This window comes from Ptiloglossa arizonensis, chromosome 11 (assembly GCF_051014685.1).
Source record: "Ptiloglossa arizonensis isolate GNS036 chromosome 11, iyPtiAriz1_principal, whole genome shotgun sequence".
Classification (NCBI taxonomy): domain Eukaryota; kingdom Metazoa; phylum Arthropoda; class Insecta; order Hymenoptera; family Colletidae; genus Ptiloglossa; species Ptiloglossa arizonensis.
The window spans coordinates 10,819,634-10,845,909 of NC_135058.1; the positions used below are offsets into that span (position 1 = coordinate 10,819,634).

A 26,276-nucleotide genomic window follows, 5' to 3' on the forward strand; every position below is an offset into this window, starting at 1 on the left:
AAATAGATCCACCCTTTTACCGACCTACATGGTTGTTCTCGGTAGTACGCAAGAAAGAAAAATTTCTTCGCGGTTAAATTGCTCGCACTACCCACATAGTTCTAGAACTACTTTCGAGAGTAGACGAAATCCGATATTCTGACGTTGGAATCAATCGTTGCCGAACGTTTAAAATAATTTCGGTGGAGTGCTCGTGGGACACGGGACAAAACGCGAAATCGAAGAGTGGCGCAGGTATACGTACGTTGACCATTAATCATGTTCATCGGACACGGCAGCACGAACATGAATAATTGGTGCTGTGAGCGATCGTGAATAGTCCTTTCCTCTTGAACCAATTACCGGTGCCACCGGAGCATCTCTCCAACGGAAGATAGAAGGATCCGTGTAAAGATTATCAAAGAAATTGTTTCAGGACCAGAAGCGGTAATGGGACAAGGAACGTGGGGTGGGCAGCATCTTAGAACGATATTGATGGACTTCGGAGTGGAGACGTCGCGATGGCCGATAAGAAAACCCGAAGATCAAACGGGCAACGTTGCGAGGAAAAACGAGATAGAGAGAGGAGGAAGAAGGAGGACGAGGAGGGAGGAGAAGGGAGCTTCGTGGTACAAGAGATAAAGGCGAGCAGACCCAGACTCGTTATCTTTGATAAATCTAAAGAAAATTGCGAAAAAATCGATTCTCGGCTCGTAAAAGACCGAGACGAATGTGAGCATCAAAGAGTACCGACTGCCGTTTCAGAGAATTATTGACAATACCATACTGAGATAATTCTGCTTCGGGGAACAAGAGTAATGAAAGACGACTACACGGTGCAACGATGCAGAAGGTTATTCTTAATTGCGCGTCGATACGACAGGGGTTGAACTCTATGGAAGAGAGAGGGAAAAAAAAAGAAAAAAAAAGAAAAGAAAAAAAAACAGGAAATGTGACGCGTGTACAAATTGTCCGCGATTTATTCGCACGGTTATGACACACCTATTACACGACGTTTCAAGTGTCTTGGCATAAATTCAACCGAATTTTTCTTACCGCGACGTCTGAAACCTATTGTGTATACCGCGCGGACTAATGACGTCCATAACTTTCAACGAAAGATACAGAATGGTTTCTTGTCGTGTGCTCTAGATTCAGCATCTAAATTCTATTCTACGTAAGGAAACCGCGCAACGTTCGTAGAACGGGAGTTACTTATTTTTATCCTCGTTTCGACTGATATACGTTATCAATTCGATCGATTTTACCGGTCATTGATTTTATTAAATCGTGTTTCGACTTCAGTGGGCCTTACGTACGATTTTTGATCTTCTTCTCTGCTCGATGTTCGAAGTTTCCTTAAATCAACGCGCAGACGCAAACACTTCCTCCTCGTATTTGCAACGATACCGCAAGACTTTTCATCCAACGTAACAGGCTCACCGCGTTCCAGCGTTACGAACGTTCATTTAATAACAATCTATTATATCCATCGTTCATCGATTCGTATTACTTTCTCCTGTCGTGTAAATCTTTCCAATAATAGTAACGGCTCATTTATTATTTTCTCTCGACTTGATAATTTTCCGAACAATTTCTCTAGCAGAGAAGCAACACAACCTGTAACTATCCGAATGATCGGCTCCAACGCCTTTCTATACCATCGTGGTTCTACGAAAGTATTATGGACACCGCGCATTATCGTTCTAAATTTCTTTTACCGCTTCTGACTGACGTACGATCGACACATGTTCTTAGTTTTATCGACGGTGAAAGTTTTTGAATAATTACCGCCACAAAAATGTTATCCTCGCGTTAGCGCTCTCGCACCTGTGTAAAAGTCCCGTACACTCGATACTTTTTATCGTCCGAGTTGCGCATTGCCTACTTTGCAATTTATAAGAACATCGAATACGACTTTCGAAAACGCGGTAATTATTGCCGCGAATATAAATCACCGTTCGAACGAGCAGCCGATACGATTATTCGCGCGATTAAAATTTGTGTACATTTGTGTAAATTTGTTTACATTAAACGCACACCTGTTTAAAACTTATCCGCAAACATGTGTAATGGAGCGAGCTTCGTTTTGTTGGATCACCGGGCGACGAATCGAACAAATTAAAATAAACTGGATCGTAAGAACGTTGATCGAACGAAATTTAATTTTCACCTGCAATTAAGCAACTAACGTTCTCCTGCAAAGTATCCCGTACACCTCTATCCCTTTAAAATTTTTAGCCATCAGGATTCTCAATTAAGGATCCCCGTTTACTAAATTCGACTATAAAGGACAAAAAATACAGCTGCAATTTACCGAAATGGCTTCCAGCAAAAAGGGACGATTTTTGTTCTGGGAGAAGTTTCGAGAATCCGAGAACGCTTCTAAAATTACAGAAAAATGAACGCGATACGTTCTACGGGTTCGAGATGTTCCCGATTAATTTCACGGTGACGTAATTACAGCAACATTAGTGGCGCCAAAGTTTTACCGCTCGTGAGATAAAGATTCTAGAGCGTGCACACCCTGCGACTGATTACGTTCCTGGAAGTAGCGATGGAACTAATACCGTATCTACAGCAACACGATACAAATTTTTACCATATCGATACGGTGAATAAAAAATAAGAAACAAGATTGCACGAGGTAAGATGTTGCAAACAACTTGGAGTAATTTTAATTCGTGCCGATAAATCATTTTTTATACACGTACAATAATTTCAATGTATACATATTATTATTGATATCGATTAAATATAAAAGTATCGATCAAGCACAAAAGTGTCTCGATAAATGCAACCTTGATGATTGCACGAGAACCTCGTTCGTTGCATTGGTCCGGTAAGTGAAAGGCATGGTCACTTAGTAACCAATAGTAGTAACCACAAGTAGTGTATATACACCTTAAAAAATGCAGCTCCTTACCGGATCGTTTACTTTTATAATTGCACGACTCTCGAAACTCGCAGGAATTTTCCACACCGTGTTCCTATAATTATCGAAGTACTTACGTCGGGATTAGCAACAAATATCTAAAAAGCTTTCGATGTTTCCTATGGAGCACTAGGATATCAAATTCCTAGAATATTATCGATACTTAATTGTGTCTTATTCCTAGCTATGACTTCTATCAATGGTACGCTACCTGACAAATTTCAAAAGCCTTCGATGCCAAATTCCTCGAACATCATCTGTACAAAATTATATCAATCCCATCGCTACCTAGGACTACCACCAATACTACACAAATTACGTACAAAAATCTCAAAAGCTCTCCTATCGGGTACTTCGGTACGAAATTGCTAGAATATCATCGACACGAAATCGTACCAGGTCCCATCGCTACATAGGACTACTGCGAATAGTACATAAACCGCGTAAAAAAAAATGTTAAAAGCTCTGGATGGTTCCTATCGGGCACTTCGGTACCAAATTGCTGGAATATCATCGGCACGTAATCGTATCGGTCCCATCGCTACCTGGAAGTCCCTCGAAGAGCACGCGAGACGATATCGCGCGTGCTTCTCCGCTCACGGGACACGAATCGCGTGTAGTCCAGAAATAACGCGAAACTTCTTCGCGAGACACGTAACTCGACAAGTAGGGAACAATGCCGGCAACTAAGACGGCGCCTGTTCCGCGCGCGCGCGTATGCACGCGTGCATCCGGCGTCGAACGAACGAACGAACGAACGAACGAACGAACGAATCTCGCGTGTACAAGCCGGTAGTAGGTACGCGCGAGCGTGAACCGTGCGTGGTAGGCGCTAGACGGGCTTTCGTTTCGCCGTGTCGTTACACCCGTGTTGTATCCTTCGGTTTTATACCGACGGTTTATGGCCGGCGATAAAATTCGCGAGAGAGCTCGCCTCGACAAACAAAAGCGGACGCGTACCAGCGGGGCTTCAAAGAAACCGATAAACCGGAGTTTCGCCCGAGTTAGCCCGGTCTGCGATTTCTCAAGAATATTTTGACGAACGCGTTCGCTCGCTCGTACGCTCGTACGCTCGTACGCTCGTACGTACGCGGGACCACCGCGCGAAGATTAACAGCTCGTGTTTATGGCGCCACGGTACCGTTTTTCACCGAACAATCGCCGATAACTGCCCACGCCTCGTTTCTTTCGACGCGTACGAATTATCACGGGAACGAGCAAATACGAGGATTTACATGCGTAACGGAGAAGCTCGCCGAGATCGAGTTCGGTGTACGTAATCGCGAATAGCGGTCGTGAACAATACGCGGAGCGTATAAAGTATCAGTTTGTATCGAACCGTATTAATTACGTGGGTGTTAAGCAGAATCGATACCCACACGAATGCATCGATACGTGTCGATTACAAACGGACTTGAATAGCGTCGATTTTGAATCGCGATACCGATTCGTCAGTTACTCGAATTACTCGTTCGCGATACTTGCGGTTGTTGGAAAAGGGTCAGCTTTTTGTGTAATTACGTATTTAGAGAATTCGAGAAAGAAATTCTTTTGGCGTGTAATTGTCATCTCGTGTTTATTATACGGGGCTCTATTATACGTTGCTCGCTCAATAAGCTCACGTGATTATCAAAAGAAGAATATTTGGTTTTGGATGATGGTTTCAACGCGTTTAGAAACGAAGATAAAGTGCGATCGTTTCGATAACGTTCTTTGTAATATTTGGTAGGAAAATTGACACGCTCCACTCGAGGTTTCGATATACTAGTATACGTATATAGATTTTTCTCATCAAGTGCGTTTCCTATCGATTTTCTCGTACGCCATCGATACGTATGGAATCAATCCCGTCGCTGCACAAGGATAGCTAAATATTAAATAGTATCGATCCCGTGTAATTACTTTTCCTATGTCATCAATATCGATACTATCGCGATTCTACACGTACGCACTCTCACGTACGCGCGTGACCGTACATTCATCGTAACATTAGTATGAAGATATCATTCAACGTGCAAGCGCTTAACTCCGATTCAATTTCAATTTCATTCTCCGTAAATGAGAATCGTATCGAGTTTCCCTTCAGCCGAATACGTCGCGCGCGATCGATCGATTCATCGATACTAATCTTATCGCGTTTCTCCGGTCACGTGAGCTTAATAAGATATCTTTCGAGTTGTGTGCACGGCACTGCCGGCACATTCGATATCTTAATAGCGAACCTTGTAATATTTAAATAATTATCTTTCCCAAGTATTGACTCTCAATTTCTCAATTTTCATATCCCGTTTGAAAATGAACCGAACAAGGAGTGTCTTCCAAGCACCCACGTGTCTGTACACGCGACGTCCTCCACTCCATGGTGCAATTTTCGTTCGAAAAATGTTCCTTTATCAACTCGAATAAAGGGTAATTTTGTTCCACTCCGTTTTAATGTCGTAACACGAGTTTACTTTGTAGTTCTTTCGATGCAAGTGCAGCTCTCGTGTACAAAAGGATCAACGGCCTGTGTCGAAGCCTCTCTTCGCGGATAAAATTGCACGACACGGATACGTTAAATATTATCTAAAAATAATAATATCGAATGTGTCGATTCGCACATTTGTTCTTTTATCGGTAAATGTAAATAGAAAGTTCTCGTTTAAAGATCGCGAAATATGTACAAAATATAACGTAATACAAAAGCAAAAAGAATACAAATTTAAATTTCACTTAAGAACAACCATTTAAAATAATATTGCGTTACCTAACCGCAAAGAATACACAGAACCCGAAAACGATTAAGATACCCACGGTGACTGGATCACCTGTACAAGATATAAATTCCATTTGACGAACCAAAGTGATCCATCGACCTACAAAATCTATCGATATAGCGATAATGTTACCTTATGGTACAATAAAATTCAGAAACTAAACACGAATCGTTTTTACCAACTAGAATTCTCCACCCCAAATATTGACAATTAACGTTCCCTATCATTGTCAATTACCTAAGTCACTACCGTACCCAAGGCGTTTCCCCTGCAGAGTCACCGGTACTCGCATCGCCTCAATTTCCTGAAAAACGAAGAAAATCCGTCACACGGAAAGAAAGCATCGTTCCATGCTTCCCGCGCAAGCATACTTCCCCTATACGTACACGCGCAAGAGTATTACCCGCTACGGGACACTTCGAGCAGCGAGTAGATCATCGTCCCGTGATTTAGCCAGAAGCACGCCTCGTAAAACGAATCGTAAATGATCGCGAGAGCTCGACGTATACCGTAGATACAGACTCTCCTCCCCGTGTCTCGGTATCCGTGGGGGCAAAAAAGTGGCGGTTGCCGGAAAAGGACGAGTGTCGGATCGTCGGGCGGCTCTGTTCGTTTACGTAAGACGGTCTCGCCGGCGTAAAAACGACCCGAAGGTAGCAAGGATTAGCGACATCCACGGCGTGTACCGAATTAGAGGCAGGGAGGGCTCCGGCTCTGGCTTATTACCGTGGCGGCTGCAGCTGCGCAGCCATAATCCTCTTCCGCGCTTTCCACGGTCGTGCGGTGTGTGGATACACGCCGTGTAACAAAGACCGTAGCGAACCTCTCGTCGGGACGGTTATTGTTTCTAATTTAAACCAACGATTTCCTGTCACGCCGAGCAGAAACTAGATGCCGCCACCGTGGTACGCCGTGACGTTGGTGTACGTACGTACGTACGTTCGTTCGTTCGTTCATTCATTCGTACGTACGTTTCCTCGTTCGTTCCTCGAAACGGGGTTACGTGGGTTATCCGTAGGGTTAGCTATGCGCGCGGCGTACGCGTGGGCTTCTCTCTCGACACATGTCGGTCAACGACTCGCGTCGCGACGTCTCGACTCTCGGGCCCGTACTTCGAAAGACCTACCACCTCCACCCCAGCTTCGTTTCGCGCGCACGGCGAATCCGTCCGCGTTGGATCAAACGGTGAATGAATCGTAAACCACTTGCTCGCCACTCCTATTGTATCGTTATTGCCTGTTAGAGTTACGTTTCTCGTTTTATTAGCGCGACATTACCATGCTCCACGGGGTGGTCGTCGACTTTGCCCATCCGCGGTCTCGTAACGGATCGTCGGGTACGTTGAGACAGAAATTTACGAGCCAAAGGTGGGTTCACGGGTGCGGTGAATATCCGCAGGTACGAGTCGAGGCGCGCGACGAGTACCATTGGTGGTTGGAAGGAGAGAGAGAGAGAGAGAGGAGAAGATGGTAAAGTGCGAGAGAGTAGATCGAGCGAGGCTGTGTCGGATAGATTTTTATTTAGATAACCACCGATAAGTTGGAATAACGTTTATTCGTCAGGCGTGAAATAAATCTCTATCTCGAGAAAGTTCTATACCAAAATAATGATCGAGTTCCGCAAGAGTGGGAGAGGTGATTGCGCGAGACAGCGTTGGATTGGTTTTTGTTTAGATAACCACCGATAAGTTCGAATAAACGTTTATTCGTCGGCCACGAAATAAATCTTTATCTCGTGAAAGTTCTATGGTAAAATAATGATCGACTTGTTTCATAGATCGGTGTCGGAATTAAGTGGAACCGTGCAGGAAAAATTTGACCGAGAAGCTGCCTGCAAGTGTCTATAGAAACTCGTGCAATTATCGAGGTAACCGATAAGAAGCCCCGCTATCCGTGACTCGTACCTTTTCGTGTAATCCTTGGTCCCTTATCGCGATCTGCTTTTATCTTAAACTTTCATTTCTAATTTCACTTGTTGCTAGGTAACCATTCTTTCCACTGGACCCTTTCCACTGTCGAAATTCTATTCGTATCGAAGTTCCACCGTCGTACAACCGAAACGAATGTTCGAGCAACGTATCTTTTATCTTTTCGAGCGACCGTTAGAGACTAAGATTCCCCCTGAGATTCGAAAAATGGAACAACCATCGAAATGTTGAAATAAATATATCCACAAAATATTGAGCATTGTGCGAGAGAAAAGAATCGATATTGGGCATCGTTCGACCTGTATTCGAATCAGGATCCCTCGTGTTCATCTTGAGAACAGCTGCTCGATAAATTGAGCCATCCAGTCCAATTATAGATCCTACTCCCTGATCTAAATATTCAAAATGGCTGCTATCTACACCATTTTAAAATGCATGCGTCAATTCAGGTGCGGAAACCGAACTCTGTGTGCATAGACACCGTACCTAACCTTTTCGTAGCCTATCGTATCTTTTCATCTTACGTACGATAAAATTAAATTGCATTTCTTAAACAGGTGCACATTTTTCGAGATTTCAAAAATCGCTAAAATTTCCGTTTTTCAACCTATCCGTTATCCGCTATAAATTCACAAATTGTTACCGCTCCGAATCTCTCGTAAATTTTCCACCGATTACAATTGACGTTTACGCGATACATCCTGCCCGCGAGAAAGTTCCACAGCTCCGAACTTCTATAAATAAAAATGCGCGATGTACCGAAAATTATTACGAGTACACGTCACGTAACGCTATTTCGAGCCGAAATCGCTATTCCGTGTCGTCGATACCCTCAAGACCTTTCGGGACCGTTCCGCGTAAGTCGACTATGAAAATTAGCGGCGCAGAAAGAACGTGAATTCCTACTCGAGTTCCATACCGCTTGAATGACAATGAAGAGCCATTGAATGGACACGGAGGTTCTGGTATTTACGGAACGGTGGGTTCTAAATATTCTTCGCGGCGCGGCGGCGATTGTCAGCTACCGAAGAACGAGAAAAAGCGTTTTCTGTTCATTACGAGGCAAAAGCGATCTCACGAGTGCTCTGGTAATAGGGCAGTCGACGCGAAACTGGTCGAGCTATTATTTCTTTTTCTTTTATTTTATTTTCTCTTTTTTTTTTTCACGACGTGATTACCGTCGTCGCCTCTACCCTGAAACTCGATTGGTCCATCCGCGAAGCACTCTCTCTTTTCTCCTCGCGTTCGTCGCGGTGCCAATTTTCAACGATCCGATTTTGTCGCGAACGATAAGAAGAACGAAACGTTCGACGAGACGTAGAACACGCGCGAAAAGGGACTCGGTACGCGAGGAGACCCCGATAAGCGGAAAAAGGGACAAAGAGAGGCGGATAACGGTGAAGAAGCGAGACGGAGGACAGGTTCGTGTAATTTCCACGTTATTAATCCGAGTAGGGGCTCCAGCGCATTCCCATTTGCGCTCGTTTCGTCGCACATCCCGAGGACTTTGCTTAATAATCGCAAAGCCGCGCAGAGCTCAGATTACTTTAAGTACTTCGACGTTTATCCGAACTCGCTTCTACGAAACACTGTCTGCGAACGTTTTCTTGGCCGGACAGGGAAATTAGTTGATAAAGCAAACGATCCACCGGCTTGGTAACCGTTGTTACGTCCAATTGGAGGGGAACTGGGTTAGAGAACGAAGTAGACGCGAGAACGCGAGGACATTTCACGGAAGTAACATCCGCCAAACAAATGAACTGCATTCTTTTCACGCGGCGGCGATAGTCCTCCATTGCTGTGAATATTCCCTCGCTTTGTATTCCGGTTGCTTTATATTCTTAAATAGGTCTGCGAAGAAGTCTGGTAAATTGGATGTCTTTTTCTTTTCGTTGGATTTCAAAAAGTTAAGTACACCGCCTACAGAACGAGGCTAAGGAAAAAAAGTCCATTTATTCGTAATTGGAAAAGAAAGTGCCCACTTACGTTTCAAATACGAGCCCCGATTAAAGTGTTCCTTTATTACGATGCGAGTAGCTGAATATCACAGTCATCGGAATTATACAACATCTGTGTGTACTTTTAGCGATATTTTCGCGTACATTTTTTCTCTCGAAATTTTCACGACAATCCCTTCGCTTAGAAATATGTAAATTAACACTTTTCGTTTTATCGAGGTACGTGAATCATTAACTGAAATTTGTCGACCGCCTTGCGACCGCTGCACACGAAGAGATGCGAAAGAAAATTAAGTAGCAAGCGTGTGCATAATTACTCGCGATTAAATCGTAACGCAAAGAATTAATAGTGATAAGAAGCAATTTAAATTTAACGCGAGTAATGGTACAAACAAGGTTCAAATAACGATTAATAAACGTCTCGCTCCCCTTAGTTGTTGAGTTTTATACTAATTATTGAACGTTTTAACACTCCGACGGGCACACGTTTAGCGTAAAATCTAGTGCGTGCTGCGGACAATTTTGATCCAAAGTTTCGAATTTTAGCATTTTACGAATATTAAAATATTACCTCTACATACTTCCATGATTAAATAAAGTTAAACGTATTAAATATCAATTTTATCGATTCGCATAGCTCGTCGGTATAGCTACGAATATCCAGGAGAGTATCGGCAAATACTTGTTCGTTATTCTCGCAAACTTTCGTTATAAAATATTTTAGAATCGTGAATTTACGTGCATCGAAAGTTGCACGAAATCTCATCGATGAAATAAAAAACGATTCGCGAATACGTATTATCCAGCGACCTCTAACGAGAACTTAAGAGCAGGACCGAGAATATTCGAATATAATTAATACAGTATTATTGAATAAAATGAATAAAAAAAACTATTTTAACCAAAAATTAAATCCTACTACAAATATCCAGATACTCGAACGGTGTTCAAAGTATTCGAATATTCGAATGGAAAAAAATTCGACAATTCCAGCTCAATATCCGACAGCTTTCTAAATTGATTGACGTTTGTAGATCGAAGTGAGGCACACCAGAATGTTAGGAATACTACGAAAAAGGAATAAAAAATGTAGGCACCGTAAAGAACATACGACAAAAACTATTAAAGCTACGCAAACTTAATTAGTCCGACGACAATAAAAGAAATAGCAAGATCGCGTGTACGTGACTACGGCCTGCGACTGGTCGTTGATGAAATCACGTATACACGAACCGAAATCACGTGACAACGATCGATCCATCGAATACGAAACATCGGGGAAATTTCAATTAAATAATCGTTAACGAACGAACCGAAAATTTATACTCCTTAACTTCGTTCAGGACTTCGATCGTTTCAAACTTAAACATTTCCGGCCGGTTGGATATTTAACGAAGGTTTCAATTATTAATACTTAATTCCGCGTTACGAACGACGGACCAATTACGGTAATAAACAATTAATCTACGACGCGAGTTTCCCGGGTTTTATAACGAATTACATTTAATTGTGTCGTTGCCGCGATGCGTTTTCCAGACAGTTCTATGAATTATGCGGAAGTTAATTAGAATGTATGAAGCAATCATCAATAATATATTGCGCGAAGGAAATCCCTTTCTCCTGTGATTTATGCGACCGTGCGCCAGCCAGTCGCAAGAGCGAAAATTCATATTTAATCGACGTTATAAATTACCATCCGTGCGCGGAGTGGGGAGGGTAGTGGAAAAAAGTATGTTATTACCCGAGTGGTCGACGTCGATACTCTACGCACAGCTACGTGAAACGAAGAACTGGGAACGCGACGGCGCCGAAACGCCTATTGCCAAAGAATCCATCTTCCTAGTTACGATATTCTTTAAGAGCTCGCGCGAAGCACCGTCAACGTTGCTACGTAATGCGCAAAGAGTTCGATCGATGGGGAATATTCCATCTCGAATCTTCAATTTTCACGAACCGAAAAAGACACGAGTGAAAACGATTTCGAAGTTTCCTAAGAAAGAGAGAGAAAAAGAAACGTACGCCTCTCCACCTTTTCACGGCCGATTCGCCGACCGATTTTTCGAAAAATCATTACTCCCCCCCGAAGCGAGGAAACGAGCACAACGGTTGTACAAGCACGCGAAATGTATTCTCGAGGGAGATTTCTGGAAATTCTCCGCGAGACTTTGTGCCCGTTACAAAAGCCAACGCAAGTCTGGGACGTCCATTCAACCGAGGGACACACGCGATTCTTCGCGAGAAATCATTTCGGATAAAGGGGCGTCGCGAGAGGGGCGTCGCGAGCGCGAGCGCGTGGTGGTTGCGTCGAGTTGCACGAACCGATGCTACTGAGAAATCTTTCGCGACGTTTCTTTCTCTTTGTGCGGAACAAAAAGAAAAAAAAAGAAAAAAAAGGAACGAAAAGAACACCGAGAAGAAAGAAAGCGAAAGAGACACAATACGAACAAAATACACGCGCACGTTGGAAACGTAAATAAGATTATCGTGGGACGGTTTAGCGTAAGCGAACCACAGGATCCCGGGTTCCCCCGTTCACGGAATCCATACGTTACCGGATAATGGAAGCGAATATCACGGTCGGCTTTATGAAAGGGCAATGCGTAAGAGTTTATTGCGGTAAGAAAGATTTCCGCTAATGCGGGATGCTTTATGAATGCTAACGAGAATAGGAGGACTTTCTACCCGCGAAACCGTGCATATAATCGTCATATTGCACATCATGAATTTCCACGCTTTCCGCTCCACCATTAAAGTCCGCAATACGCCGGGCAATATTTCATTTCCGGCAGTTTTCCCGATTACAGCGCCCCCGGTACCGCGTTAAGTATTTTTTGTTGCACCGTCCACGAATAAGCCAGACACCGCCGCGTTTCGTTTTCAACGAGTCTTCCAAGTTCTCACCGTCTAGAGTGTACTACGTCGCGCATTTTTCAATAATTATGACGGTGCGAAAATTATAACTATGCGACGACAAGTGCGGATTCGAAGCTGACGAGTTGTACTCGCGAGTACGACGAGACTTTAAATTCGAATTTGTCGATCAACCCTCGACTAAGTATTTTGATACTCGGGGCAAGTATAGAAACTTCTTTATCTATTTACTTTGCAATGGATAGAAAATATGTATATAGGTGTTTTGCATTGCGCGGTGAAGAAATTTTAATATCGAAATGTTTCATAAAGGACAGCCGTGGATAAAATTAATTCATGCGAGATAATTGAACGGTATGGTGTCACAGTTGTCGATTTAATCTTTTTTATTTATCAGAGCACACTGATGGTACGGTGTTATTTTATTCGCGAGAAAATGTCCAGAAGGAGCGGTAAGTTTGAACACTCGCCATGTTAGCTCGCCGAAGTAGAATACGAAATGTCTCGTGAAATTGAAAGCACCGGGAATTAATCAAAAATTCCAGGCATTTCGTCGCTACGTCTTATGTACCGTAAATAGACCGGTGGTTTGTTGAAACTACTTCATAAACCTTGGCAACTGAAGCGGTCAATGGGATTGTAAATGTTAAAAATCCATCGTCTGTATTGGCGCTCGTGTACATACCGACAACGTTCAAGGAACATTCCAGTTTACACACTTTGAGTATTTCCGTAGGAAATTCAGCAGCGCTGAAACCACACGGTGGGTCACGCAACTGGAACAATTTTGAAAACTCTGTAAATATTGGCTCTAACGAAAACTGATTCTCTCGAATATACACGAATAGAGTCCAAACAGAGTTTGTGCAATGCACCGTTGTAATTTTTTTTTTTTTTTCGGTGCTCCCGGTGTTGAAGATTTCAACATCATTTGCAGCATTTTAAATGGAAATCGATTCTTTCGTTAAGTCAACATTCCCTGCACGTTTTGTTTCGGAATAATTTTCACTGGGTCGAGGAAAAAGATACCAATCGGTAGATGTTACGCGTTTGTAACCGTGTGTCCCAAAAATCACTGAACATTCTAATAAAATTGTGTGGAGTTCTTTTTTCTTAAGCTTGGTATAAATATTTTTTAAATACAGCGCGTTTCAAAGTTACTGCTCCCTTCAGAAAAAAAAGAGCAAATTTCAAACGTCTCGATGGCATTCTTATCGTGTTAATTATCTACAAAAACCTACATTGTTCACGAACGTTACTGACGTGTCACTAAATATGAAATAAAAAAAAAGAAAATTCATAAACTAGACTGTTCGCGCTTTCAACGCCTGAAAAACTAACCGCCGACGACAAAGAGAAAAGTAAACATTATCTCGATCCGTGTAAGAACTTTTCTCAACGCTTGCATCGCGTGTAAAATCGTGGCATTAAAACATCTGTTTGAAATTTATCTTGTTATAGGAAAATAGCGAGGTTTGGGGCAGCCCTTGCCTCGAAATAATTCATCGAGCCAGACACGTAATAAAACCGTGTTAAATCCGGTCACGAGCGGTTCTTGAAAAATAAAACGGATAAAAACAGGATCTACGACGTTTCGTTAAACGTTAAACGTAAGAGAGCGCGTTAAAGGTTAAAATTGTTGAACTATGAAAGCACACGAAATGTCGATCGCCGTGGCATTTTCAATCGGCTCGAAAACTCCGGTTAAAGGATATTCAATGAACGTCGAGCAATTCGAGGAACTCGATGCTAGGTCACGGCAGCACCGCGCGTACGTCGGACATTTCTCTCTTCGAGTATATATTTCAAAAAATTTTTTCCGCGACTGCACGTGTTGCTCGGTCCTCGGCTTTTTCATGCTCTGGTTACGACGCGAGTGGAGGCGAGTTTACTTCAGATTGCACCGTGGTCTTACAAGCCTTAAAACGCGAGCGACATTTCAGTGTGTGCACGCGCGTACGAGCCGCGACTGTGATTTATAAAACTACGGTCGCGCGAATTCCGCGCGAAAAACGCGACCGTACCGCGGTGTACTTTCGGCGGTACGATGGACCTCGATTATCCGAACGACGGTCGAACGAAAGTTCGATCGCATCGTTTATCGAACGCGCGATTGTACGAACTGTACGATTAAGGAAAATCGACGCGTTTCTCGTGCAATTTAGAAAATTAAAAAAGAAATAAAGGAAACTGTTAATACAAATATACGAGCATGTATACTTTCGATGAAATTTAAACAACTGTAAATTGTTCTAATAAACGATACAAAGGAGTGAATAGAAAATGATAAGATTAAGGGAAGAAAGTGACTTATGCAATTCTAGATCCTAGATTTCCTAGTTTCCTAAGAAGTAAACGTATAAAATTTTCAAAAATGCTAAAACCGCTTTGCGAAACACTATATTTAATTATAAGTCTCTCCGTACGTCTCGTTTGGTTCAAACTTTTCAAGGTTAATCCCAGCGATGCAAATTTTATCTAAATTTCCAAAAAAAAAAAAAAGAAATGGTAAAACGATCACGATCGTTCGAAGAGTCTCGATTCAAATAAACAAACATTCCCCGATACACGACACACGTTCGTTTTCGAAGATTCGACAGCGACCGGAGAAAATGATCCTCCGGTCCCTCGATTAGTTCGGATAATCGAGGCGGTATTATACGATATCGTGACATCGAAGTCCATCGAATGCGTGAAGAAAAGGAAAAAACGACGCAACGGGGATCGCGGGTAAGACACGGGAACGATAACGAGGATGATAATCGATACCCTTATTACGGTCGTGAAGGAGTATACGGTCCCGATAAAAATCGGCATCGTCGGATTAAGGCGAAAAGAATGGACTCGCGTCGAACTAACCAACCAACCAACCAACGAACGAGAGACGAGGGGGTGTGAGACGGAGGCAGCGTGCTCGCGTTCGCGTTCGCCACTCCAGTTTCTTTCCTTCGTAAAATTAGCCTTTGTCACGAGGATCAACGGTCTCGAGAGGCCCCGAAGCCGAAGACGTGGCAGCTGCTCCGGCGAGTATTAGCTGACCCATCGTTGTCGCTTTTATACGCCGAGCAACCTTTTACCGACGTATTTATTGTCCTGCTCGAGTTTACGATACCCGGCCGTAGACACTGCCGATTTTACGAGTCTAATGCTTTCCTCCCTCCCTCGCCTCGACTCGTGAAATTCAATCCACGCTTTCTCTTCGCCTCTTCTCTACCGCGGGAGGTCAATTTTGCCCGAGAACAGGTTTCGACGTACACGAGAGAAACGGAAAAAATTTCGCACACGATAGAAACCTCTTAGAAATTTTTCCTCTTCGTGTGTTTCACTTTTTCCTTTTCCTGTTCCTCTTTTTCTCTCCTTTCCTCGGCGAGGGAGAAGCGTTCGAGGGACACCCCACCCTCTTCTCGAGTCGATGGGACCGTAGTCACGAATGGGAGTGTATTAATCAGCAGTTATCTCCTATACTGCTCGGTTGTATCCGTTCGACCAACGTTTCTAGGACGGATAATGGATAATCGTCGGCCACCTGTCCCTGTCGTAATCTCACGAGGTGTAATTAACGAAGCCTCGTTAACATGCAGACTAAGACAAGGGGTCAAAGCACCCGTGGAAACTACGTACACAACCTTTAGCAGCCGTATCGCCGATTGGCAATAGTTCGAGGAAGCTGTGAGAAATAGTACGGAGAGTGATCGCACGCTTTTGGTACATTGATCTCATCGGTGGACGAATTCGGTTGTTCGGGCCCGAGCGACCAAATTGTTCGAGCAATGACGAAACACGGAGTACCAACGAAGATGAGATATTTTCTTTTATTTTGTTGTCACCGCGACGATTAATCTCGAACGCGCTCGGGTGAACGCGATCGCGATGACAAAATTATTTTTCTCGAACGATTCGTTGGTCCGTGAGATAAGGGAGCAAAATTACAAGAAGGGCGGTAAAATTGAAAATATATGTGGAAAGAGCGCGTAATGAGAACGTACGAACAGCTTTATAGATTAGATAATGGGAAGGAAACGATTATCTTTGATTTATAATTTCGAAACCAGCGTGGGAAAAGATGAGCACACGAACCGACATTATATAAATGTAACGAACTTGTGGAAAATTTTTAAACGATCTACGATACTTCGAATCGTTTCCTTTCCTTCGCCATAATTCCGTAACTAGTTGAAACTAGATCGAGATACCGTAACGAATTTTGATAAATGGTATAATTGAAAATATATAAAAATTTTGTAGAACGACTCGAAGGAACAATAAACCATCGGTGTAGCATTGTCGTTCTTTCGATAAAAATGGGTAAAATTACCCGGTAAAAAAGTCCAAGTTTTAAAGTGCATAATTAATGAATAGAATTTTCCGCTTTCCGTTTGATGTTACATCGCATTAGGGACATTGTCTTACTCGTGTGATAACTTTAACGCTTTTACCGATTTTTATCAAATACTTGCTCGCTTTAAAAGCTTTTAAAGCAACAAGTGAATTTTTGTTCCGGCTCAATTTTATTTTTAACGCTTGTAAAAATCCTACAATTCCTAAAAATTGGTTTATGCATATATCGTACATATATACTTTGCAACAACCGAGCGCAATTATTTTCGACGGATGAATTTACGCGGAACTGAAAATATCGGTATTAATTTTCAAGCTTAAGGGATCCACCAGTCGTAGAAAATAAAATTAAATTATCCGCGGCGAAATTTTTGTTCAATTAGACCGAAACGTGAATTCCAAGAAAATTTTCTTCAGCTCGACGAACGAAATTTTATAAATTTGATCGAGACGAATTTTACGCTTCGATTATTTTCCTAGAAGTTCTCGCGTTGCTCGAGATTCGTTTAAACGACGCGTACCCATTTTGTTAAATGGTTCCGTTTAAAAATATAATAGGAAACATAAATTGTACACTCTGTCTCAGTTTTATCGTTCTCGCCGCAACGAGACATTTGTACACGTTCTCGGTCAATCTCGAGACCACGGCCTTTACTCTTACGTTTGTCGATACAACGTACACAAAGCTATAATTACCATTTGTCCGATAAATGATAATAATTATCGTTTATCTCGACGTAGAATAATGCGTTCGTAATAGTTCTATGAAACCGTTCCACGATGAAATTGATAAGTCAATCAACAGAATATACATAGCGTTGGACAAATTGTTATTAAGTAAGACAATGTTTCGATCGCAATGAAACGATACAATATAAAGTTGCACGCGAATTATTGCCTCCTAGTAAATATATTTAGTTCACCGAAATCGGGTCACGAACATGCGATCGGTAACGTGTACGAGCTAGTTCGTTAAAGCACACGTTCCATCTTTATTAACCGGTACACCGATACTACGAATAAATGTATCAACAAATGATAGACGATGTCTTAATTAACACTGTTTCTGGAAACGCAACGTCGCTTCCGCAACGCCCCGTGCGCGATCGTAAGCGTCACGGTGAAGTAACGTGTACGCGTAAAACTAAAAAAAGAAGAAAAAAAAAGAAAAGTAAATAATTGAAAATAATTTTAAGGTGACGAACCATTTGTCAATTACGTATGCAAAATACGCGGCGTGTTGACACACGAAACAATTTCGACACGAAGACGTACGACCGTGCCGAGGATAACGAATAAAGTTCGCGTCAAGAGGTAATTAATGAAAACGAACATTAGTCCGTCTAAAGTTGTATCCATCTTCATTCCACCTACCACTGCATCGCAAAAACCGTACAACTCGGCTAACGGAAAAAAAAAGAATATTAATGATCTTAAAAAGCCTAATAGCCGTTAAAAAGGCGCCGCGAAGGAAATTTCTCGTTACACGGTACCCTCGAAACGGTCGCAATTAGGAAAAATATTACGAGCCACTTTTATCGCGGCGTGTTACACGTACTACGTTCGAATCGGCCAGACGTTCGTTGAAACCGCATTTTGCAATTACTCTCTACCGACGCGTTTACACGCGCGGTCGTAGAACGTGTTCGTGCATGTAACCGAGTTCTGCACCGTCACTGGAAAACCGTTCCCTTCGACGTCAAAACGCGTCCACGTTCGATCGATCGGAATATCGCACGATACGATTCGACCGAAATTGTGCCCGAGTTACCCCGTTTTAAACGCGAGCGCCGTTTACCCCGTTTAAAGGGTAACGAAGTACGACATTCCTTCGAACGGGTACGGGTCTATCCGCTTTAAAGACTCGGTGTTCCACGCTCGGGAGAAAAGTTTGCCCATCGCCTGACGAATTCCAATGTTTCTGCCGTCGGCGAACAGAAAGAGAGAGAGACAGAGGGAGGGAGAGAAACGACGAGAAAAAAATTTTCGAGAACTGGTTTCGGTACTAAGAAACTCGTCCCGACGGAATAAAGCGTGCCCGAAGGATTTCACCGTCCGTGGAAAGGAACACGCTCGTTAACTATCCGCGATCGTCTCCTCCTCGCGTTAATTTAATGCGAATAAATATCGCATCGATCATTTTCTCCCCTTCGCCTCGGCCCTCGCCAACCATGGAAAAATAACATTCCCGATGATAAAACAACAACGCTACGTGTCGCGCGACACGCCAACCTTCGGAAATTCTTCCAAGAGTACTTTCAAAACTCAGCTTCGATCGAAACGCAAATTTCGCCTTTTGCATATTTTCATCACCCGCTCACCGTTTATTAACGCACTCGAGATTCGTGCAACGCGGCGGAAAAAGAAACGTCCGACGCGGTTGCTTCTTTTTCATTTTTTTTTTTCTTTTCTTTTTTTCGTTTTCTTTTCGTTCGCGGAGAAGAAAGGAAACGGGACTGGAAAATCCGACGGTTTTACGGGCGTTGAGAAAATTTTGATGAAATACGGTGATAAAAGATACACGGGTAAACAATTCGAGAAAGGTTCTTTGAAAATAATCGATGCTGAAGGCGAACGCGAAACATTGCCCGTTACGAAATAAATTACAATTGGAGAACAGGCGATTCACCGTGGAAAAAATCGAGAAAAAAGCGTGGAATAAAATTGTATCGCTCGAAGCTTTATTCCCGAGAAAATGAATATTCCGCGAATTTCACTCGCGGGTTCAGCTTCGCTGATCTCGCTACCCTAGCGTTGTACAAAGCGTGTAAAATTAATTATGAAAATATATTATTGTTGTCGGTGAATTATCATTTTTAGATAAACATTATGTACGAACGTGTACAACTGCGTATAATTGTGTTATTAAACGAGAAATTTTACTCGGCGGAGAGCGTATCGTAAAAGGATTCCTAATTAGTTTTTCCTAAAACGAAATCTCGCGCGAGAAAATTTGATAGCATTTTCTTTTTTTTTTTTTTTTAATTTACTTTAACGGATAGATCGATCACCTTGCCGCTCGTACCTGCCATTCGGGAACGCTCTGTATAATAAAATACTTGACGATACACGGTAATCTTCGAAACGTATCCCTTCCACCGTGACGAGAGTTCAGATAGTGAGAGACAAACGAAATTCGAAATTCACAGTACGTTGAACAGACCGAAACGATTTCAGAACGGACGACAAGACATTTTTGCGTCCCTGAAACGTAATTTATACGATGTATAATTTTATTTTAATTTAACGAACTGTTACATACTTAAGGAATTCATTTTTGATGATTTATGGCGACGAGTCGGGAATTTCTCGGCACACGTCTCGAACGGTTCGAGTATTTTCTCCGGCAACTACCCGTTCGAGAAAAGATTCTCTTAATTTTGCGGATACTACCGTTACGAATTTTTTATAACGAAACGATCTCGTCGAAAGTTCTGATATAACTTTCATACATAAATATTTGTCCATTTACGATTTTTGAAAGAACGCACTCGAGTAAAATAATTTCTCGACCCGTTTCCGAAGCGTTCGGAATTAAATTCACGAAAACACGCAAGTAGCAGCGTGTTCGTAACTCGTAACTTTTGAACCGATGACAGTACCGCATTATCGGTTTCGAAAACGTTAAATATTCCCCGCATCTATCTTTGTACGAGGTTACTCGATAACACTCCGAAACGTTCGACACGCTTCAACCTTCGAGTTTCCGTATAATTCATTCAGAATTCTTTCGGTCGCATCGGTGTCGATTTCGCATAGCTTACCGAGTCACACACACATTCCGTGTTGTTGTATATTCCCCGTAGCTTTCTTCCTTCGAGTTACTCGACCGTACAAAGCGATGATTCGAGAAAACGAACGGCGAGTTTGTTGACACTGCTCACGGGACGAGCACGCTCCCGATACCCTCAATGAAAACATCGCGCGGCTAAAGTTCGTGAAACTAAACAAACGAGTCAGGTGTACCCTCTAAGGCTAAAATTCCCAGAATCCCGACAGACCATATGCGCCGCAACGCGTAGTTACGTTTATTGACAGAGGATAAACCGGTCGTTCGATTTCACGATAAAAATAATTTCGCAGCGTTACACGTACGGTGCATTTCTACGGTGAATTTCGTATTCGTCGGACGAGCTACGAGAAATCGATAATTTTCGCGTAACGCGTATCGCATTCGTGGGATACGCAGGATAGATTCTTTACCGAAGCTAACCGAAGTTTGCCGATGACGCAACGAGAATCGTTCCGCGTAATTCGATTATCGAAGCATTTTTGCGCGGTAACGCCGCTGGTTCTTTTGTCTCCTCGTAACGAGCTCGCGAGGGTACGAGATAAGCGCGACCGTGCCATAAACCTGTGCGTGTCACAATAACCGAGTTCTTGCCTCGAACCGTTTAAGAATCGGCGTTTTTCTTCGGCGCACCGCAAAACCGTAAGACCGTTGATCGACGGCGCCATTTTGTGCTAAGCACGCGATCGAACGCTCGGTCGATAAAAGGAATGCGAAAGAAACGCGTGGACGAAACACCGGGACTTATCCGTCGCGGATAAGACTACGCTCATCGACACCGAATACAGATCACATCGTGAACGAACACGCGCCACCCACGAATCTCGTAAATCGCTCCGAAACGAGCGAACCGGGAACGGTCGAGCAGGTACGTATAACCTCTCGACCGTTTCCGCGTTCGGGCGTCTCGTTTCGGGACACTTGTAAGAACGTCGAGACACGCACCTGTTTTAACGTCGAGCTCCTCGCCGGCTCCGATCTGCCCCGCCGCTCGTATCAGTTTCCGTGGTCCGCGGTTTCGAATCAGGTAATCCAAATAAATCGAGGCAGCCGGCGATGATGCGTCGTGGACGCGAACGTGTACACCTTGTCTGACTGTCACGAACGCGCGTCTCCTCGCGTCGCCGTACCACTGAACTCACCCGAGTGCATAAATACGCGGAACGAAACGAAGGCAAGACGAACGAGATTCGTTCGCGTTTTACACTGTCACACCGAATTCACTGTACCGTCGAGATCACACGCGATCAAAACAAAGAGAAAACTACACACGCGCCGAGGTAAGGCCGCCTCCACGTGGAAGCCGGCGACCACTGAGGAAAGGAGCGTCCGTCACGTCGGAGCGGCAAGCCGAAACTAGCGCGGCGCGCGGCTCTCGGCGAAGGCGAGCCTAGCAGGCCTCTCTTGCCCTCTCTTTCTGTCCCTCGACCTATCTCGCTCTCCCTTTCGCACGACCCCCTCCTCTCGGCCCGTTTCTCTGTCTATCGCGTAACCCCTACCCGCCGCGGACCTACGGCTCCCTTCACGCGCGATCCCTTCCTCGGTGCACCGTTCCACCGGTCGACGACGATCCCTTCTCCGCGAACGATCTCTTCTGCACGGAACAGCCAACCCGGTCCCTTTTCCAGCCGACGTCCCTCCAGTCCGGTATACGAATATCCACCGTGTGTGCACCGTGCTCTTTCGTTCTCCCCACTTGGGAGAAGCTCGCCGGCGTTATGCACCGGTGCACACGGTGCACGCAACTTCGGGAACGATCCTCTCTCCGTTCCGTTCCGTTCCGTTCCTCCGTTCCTCCGTTCCGCGGCGGACCTCACGGACGACGCCGATCGTCCTCCCGTGATATTCGGGCTTTGATGAATGGACCCGAGCTCTCTCGGTATATGTATACGGAGAATTTTAGCCGGCCTCTCTAAAGAATGATTCACGACAGTTGAACGCGAGACGGCCCGATGTGGGCGTTTCGAAATCCAGCTAGAGACGTCACTTACGAGCACGTGCTTTCGAGTGTTTACCTTTCTTTTGTGTTTGCTCCTCGCGTTAAGAACAATTCACGTGTTCACACGCCGGACTTTGTGTACCGTTTCGTAATCCTTTTGTTTTAACGTTTATTGACTTTCGTGGAAGCACCGCGCTGCGATCGTCGATTGTTTTCCGCGGTGGCCCGACGACTACGCGGGGGGTCCGTTAAATTGGAACACGACCGAAAAAGGGCGACCGTTCGAGCGAAGGTACTCGTGCAGGTGAATGGTATGACATTTTTTTAGACCCTCGATTCCTAGTCTTTTGTCCCTTTAGTCGTAAACATAAATTTGAATTACCCGCACAATGTGCTTTTCTTGAACTTATTGCGAAATACTTGTATACTTTAGTTCCATTTGTCGTATACGAGAATACTAATTATAGTAATAGTTAAGATCAATTGTCCGGGTAGAATTTATTTCGCCACGTATAAATCGATAACGATCAATGTTTTGATACTGGTGTCGTTATAATTTTTTCTCCAGTTTTACCTTTTGTAAATTGTGAATTAGAAAAACTGCTTGTCGTAAATTTTAATAATTTTTTCCATCGTGTACCACACTTCGATTCGGCCAACTTTGCTGTCTGTTTCTCGGAATAAATATATTGTAACGCTTCGACGTAGAATCCATCCGTAGACTTGAAAATACAGTTCTGTGTAACAGGCAGCTGCATCTCGGTGTATTTACGATTACTGTATCTCGCCGTTTCGCGAATCGGTGATGACTAACGACATCTGCGCCCGACATCATAATAGTTTCCTTGTGTTGTGCACAGAACGTCTAATATCTCGCACGCGAGAAAGAATTTTAATCGAAACCCGTACAATCGATGGAAAAAATTCATCCCGTAGATTTGACTCGTTCTTTCTCCGATTCTGTCGCAATTTACGGGACGCCGAGTGTATCGATTGTTTCATTTAACGATACGAAAGAATTAGATCGGGAAACATTTACATAATGCGATTACGCAGCCGATATCGAGCATGAAATTTTTAAGCGGACCGAGGCGATAGCATAATAAAATAATGTATATGCTAATGTGAATCGTGAACGACCGATACGTTAAACAGTCCCTTCGCTGAAGATATTTTTAGACGATATCTCGTTCCTAAAAATTGCACCCGAGTTTTTGCGACTATCTCTCGCGCGGCTACGAAACTTTTTCGAGCGTCTCTCAACTCCTCCAGGTATTTCGAAACCGGTGAGCCTCTAGGATCGGTTCGAAACTCCTCGTTTCTTCTTGTTTCTTTTTTTTTTCTTTCTTTTTTTAGGGCAACCAATTTGTATGCGAAGGATCTCCAGAATTAGCCTTGGCCCGGGTCTCCCGAGACCATTATTTATAACCTCGATTTTCTTTTTATTATTGACCCGTGTTTCCTCGGTTTTTCTCTTATTTACTGCCTCGTTAAAGCAACCTTACAACGAACTTATCGTATTAACTATTGTCACGCGATACATCGATCGATACATTGTTCCCCGTGCAAAGTTTGAACAGGTAACAACTATCATCAGTTACGTTAACGTTTTAAAATTGACACGCGAAACAAAGTGGGCCCAATTTACCCGCCGAGGACACCAATCGTACATCGACCGTTTCTCTTGAGCTTTTCAAGATTTACAAGGTTTTCGCGTCAATTTACACGCGTACGCGTACGACGAATCATCGAGGAACCGGGTAATTACTTGATTTGGTCCTCGAACGATTCGAAGCCGATTTTCGGAAAGCTCTCGACCACCTCGAGCAGAATCGAGATCTTTGAGTGTACTTGAACGAACGTTCGGTACCAACGGCTCTCGAGAAGGAACACGATTTCTGTGGTGGGCTAGCCCACCAAATACTTACTTAGGAGACCATTCTTTGTCGTTCCTTTTAGTATTTGCGTCAATATTTTCTTTTTGTTGCTTCGAAGGAGACAACGGTTTGCGTATCCTCGGGCGATCGAAATTTCCTCGTCGGAAAATCGTACAAATTTTCAAACAATCGGAACTAATTTTCAGAATTCCATTGATCCAGATTCTGTATTTTCTCCAGATTCCCTACCAATTATTCAAACACTTTATTTTTCATTCTAAAGGTGTCTACTATGTACATTTCTCCGTAAATATCACGTGAGTTTTATACACGATAAACATCAGTCTTGAAGTAACTTATTCCCTGGAAATTACACTGTTGTAAATAATTCACGGATCACCTTGACACTCTCTTCGTTTAGGAACGTATCCGATACTTTAACGCGATACATTTTCTCCCGAATAATCGATAAACGCGACGTCTCGATTATTTCGAACGCGATACGAATAATCTCGAATGGTCGAATTACCAACGTTGCACGTGCTTCGAGGATCTTTCCTCGGATACAATGTCCCTCGCGAGGACACGGTCGCCGTTCGTAATCTCGAGGTTTTCAAATGTCCCTTTCTCGATGTCGTTCGCGCTGGTCGTCCCAGCAACACCTACCGTGCGCTAGTTATAGACACCGCCAACGATGGTAAATTGCGTCCGGATCTGAACAAACACGTGACCACAGTGCTATTTACTCCAGTAGTTGGTAGCGACTAGAGTAACGGACCGGGCCGTGTACCAGGAACTTGCAGGAAGGGTGTACAGATCAAAGACCCCTATATTTCTCTCGTTCCCTCTTCCTACGGCACTAAAGTATCTTCTCTCATCGGTTGAAATTGTGTTAGAACACCATTACTCGAGTTGGTCACCGGCGAGTTTTCCCGGGCTGTTTGCGTAAGCGTTCCTTAAAGCGTATTCACATTAATTTCGTCGCGGTGAAAGACATAAAACCTTGAACCCTGCGCGAAGCAACGGTAATGATTTCATCGTTGGCGTACACCGCAACGCGAGATTGCAATTCGCCTGGGTAATTACGGGGTGGAAAAGTGTCCGTTATTAGGTGTTAGGGAAAGTTCTACGGGTTTTTCTATGGAAATCCACCTATTCGCGGCGCGAAACGCGGGTCATGAATTTTATTAATCCAAGCACAGTGGAGAGAAATCACGATTTTTACACGAGGAGTCGTATATTCGCCACTTCCTGAAACCGTTCGAACCGCGTTAATAGCGTTTCGCACGCTCTCGCTGTTCTTCGTTCGCGTACACGTTACACGATAATTCAAGAGACAATTTTTACATCGGACACGAGTAACGGAATCGTATCCCCGTCCTGTGTTTACGCTCGCGGTAAATACGATCCTTGTCGAACTACGAAATCTCCGAGCGGAGATTTTCGTCGGTCCGAAACGGTCCGCGTAGAAGAGTAAACCAACCGAACGGACAACGAGGATCGAAACTCCGCTACCTGTCCGTGTTGTCGTTGGTCCCGGATTCTCCGAATGGCTGGCCAGACAGTAACGTATTCGTAGTCGTTTCGTAGGATTTTACGCGGTCCGTTGGGCAATTCGCGGATTCTGTTGTGTAAGAACGATGCCAGTTCGGTGGCAATAAATTCGTCGATAAAGTTCCCCGTATCTTCGAGGGAAATATTTGTCCGGTCACGCGTGCTCCATTAACCGAAACAAATGGTAGTTAGGAGGTGCCAAGTCTGGAGAATAAGCCACGCGAGGAAGAACTTCCAGACTGAAGTGTACGATTGGGTTTTTTCGTGGTGGATGCTGAACGCGGGGTTAAGCACTGTCGTGTTACCGTCTGACCTTTCGAGTCTCTCGCTCGGCGAATCGTCTCTGTTCTTT

At 43.7% G+C, this 26,276-nt stretch overlaps 1 protein-coding gene across 1 annotated transcript in view; it reads right to left on the reverse strand.

Moving 5' to 3' along the window:
• Positions 1-21,876, reverse strand: part of Kug (FAT atypical cadherin kugelei) — a 726,821-nt gene extending 704,945 nt beyond the window's left edge. The window contains exon 1 of the mRNA XM_076323088.1: positions 21,500-21,876. The gene's annotated coding sequence lies outside the window, so the exon portion shown is untranslated. The remainder of the gene's footprint in view (positions 1-21,499) is intronic.
• Positions 21,877-26,276: the final 4,400 nt, after the last annotated feature.